The sequence below is a fragment of the Mandrillus leucophaeus genome, unplaced genomic scaffold (genome assembly GCF_000951045.1).
Source record: "Mandrillus leucophaeus isolate KB7577 unplaced genomic scaffold, Mleu.le_1.0 Scaffold210, whole genome shotgun sequence".
NCBI lineage: Eukaryota > Metazoa > Chordata > Mammalia > Primates > Cercopithecidae > Mandrillus > Mandrillus leucophaeus.
Window position 1 is genome coordinate 2,612,070 of NW_012102144.1, and position 2,185 is coordinate 2,614,254.

At 45.3% G+C, this 2,185-nt stretch overlaps 1 protein-coding gene and 1 pseudogene across 1 annotated transcript in view; one reads left to right on the plus strand and one right to left on the minus strand.

Moving 5' to 3' along the window:
* MAGI1 (membrane associated guanylate kinase, WW and PDZ domain containing 1) overlaps positions 1-2,185 on the minus strand; it is a 741,784-nt gene that overhangs the window by 351,704 nt on the left and 387,895 nt on the right. The window lies entirely within an intron of this gene.
* On the plus strand, positions 715-1,873 carry LOC105539894 (annotated as a pseudogene).

The window sequence follows — 2,185 nt, forward strand, 5'->3', positions numbered from 1 at the left end:
GGCCCTGTAGGGATGTTTTCTAAATGCAGAGAGGAAGGGGATTGTTGAAGCAACTGGAAGCCAAAACTGGGATTTAAGAGGCAGAATCTCTCAATGAATTGTGCTATGGCATGCATGACTTAGGACTGTCTCAGTGGACAGGAAGTGAAATGCCAATCATCTGAGCCAAGAACCTTCCTTCATTTCACATAAAAATAAATGCACAGTATGTTTTTTATAGTTTTAATACACACCACACGCTAAACCATGCAAATTTAGAGGAAACTGCTACTTTTTCTTTGTAACTTTACTAAGTTATCATTTTGGAATATTGAATCTCCAACAGCAAGGTCGTTTCTGGTTTACTGTTGCCCATTCGAAGCATCTGTAGCAGTCACTTTTATAGCTGAAACATTCACAGTGATTCTATGTATAGGTGCAAGCATCTGACTACTTCATTAACTCCTAAAAAGTCTTGCTATTCAAAAAGTGGTCACGGAACAGCAGTACTGACAGCACTTGGGAGTTAATTAGAAATGAAGAATCTCCAGGCATGGTGGCATGCACCTGAAATCCAAGCTACCTTGAGAGGCTGAGGCAGGAGGATCACATGAGCTCAGGAGTTTAAGACCAGCCCGAGTAACATAGCAAGACCCTGTCTCAAGATTTTAAAAGAGAGGGGGGCAGGGGAGGAAGGGGTGATTGGTGTAGCTTCCATTTGTAATTTAAGGCATCATGAGGAGTGACAAAGGTCATGGTTGTGTTGGGTACTTTGGCTTCAGAAGAGGCTCAGGAGGAGAGTTCAGGCCCTTTGTACCACATATTCTGTTTGATTTCTATTTGTGTGAAATGGCCTTTCCCTGGGTCAAGCCCACACCTGATACAGCTTCCTTCAATGAGGCCTTGCTGAAGAGCAATCAGGACCCCAGCTCCTGATTCTGCTGAGCAGGCCTCTTACCTTTCCCTGGTGACAAAAATCAACAATGTGATTGACAGTCTGATTGTGGCTCCAGGGATGTCTGAAGTGCAAATTGAAGAAGCTGGATAGGTGGGATCCTATAAAAAGAGAACCATCACTACAGGCCACAATGCAGCTGCCCCGCTGGTAATATGCAAGATTGTGCCAACGTTGGAAGCTGTTGCTCCCCTGGGAAACAAAGTCATGGGAAGCCTGAGAGCACAGGATCCTTCTGAAGTTTTGACGGTGCCAACCAACGAAACTGGCTTTGAAATCAGTTCTTCTGATGCTACGGTGAAGACTGTCGTTACAACAGTGCCACCCAATCTTCCAAAACAGGACCCAGAACTCCGTTGGATATCAAGGTATTGCAGAGTGCCTTAGCAGCCATCCGGCATGCCCACTGGTTCAAGGAAAATGGTTCTCAGTCCACAGTTAAAGTTCTCATCAGACTACTGAAGGACTTAAGGTTTGTTTTCCTGGCTTTGAGCCCCTCACACCCTGGATCCTAGGCTTACTAGGTCATTTTGCTGTGATAACACCAATAGACAGCCTTTGGCCCTAAACATTGCACACAGGTGTTGCTTGCAGATTTGGGGTGCAGGACTGTTCCTGCCAGGGTCCATGGGTATCACTGACCCCTGTGAGAGTGGCAACTTCAGAGTACACAGTCATGACTCTAGAACAGCAGGACAGTCTGCTACACAGCTCAGACTCGGTCCGAATCCTCTCACATGGTGGCTTTAGGAAGATCCTTGGCCAGGAGGGTGATGCCAGCCATCTTACTTCTGAAATATCTACCTAGGATGGAGTGATAGTAACACCTTCAGAAAAGGCTTAGAGGAGCCATTAGAGAAAAAGGAAAGAGAGGAAGAAGAGGAGACAGAAGAACCACCTCAAGGAGAGGAAGAAGAAAGCATGGAAACTCAAGAGTGACCTTCCCTTTACTCTCCTTCCTACCCAAGGGGGAACACTGAAGCTTAAGCTAGGTGCCACCACGCTTTATATGGTGGCAGACATTTCCGTGGGGTAGGGAAGATAGCAGAAAGGGAAATAAACTCTATAGAAGTGTCATTCCACTGGGTTTTGACATTGGCTTAGTAGCCAATATCAAATGTTGGTACCCTTCTTCATTATAGATGAATGGCATTATGACCTATGCCATCCATCTATAATGAAGGAGGATACCAACATATTTTCCTAATATTCTAGAATCCCCACCTCCTGAAAACCCCTCTCTTAACTAAT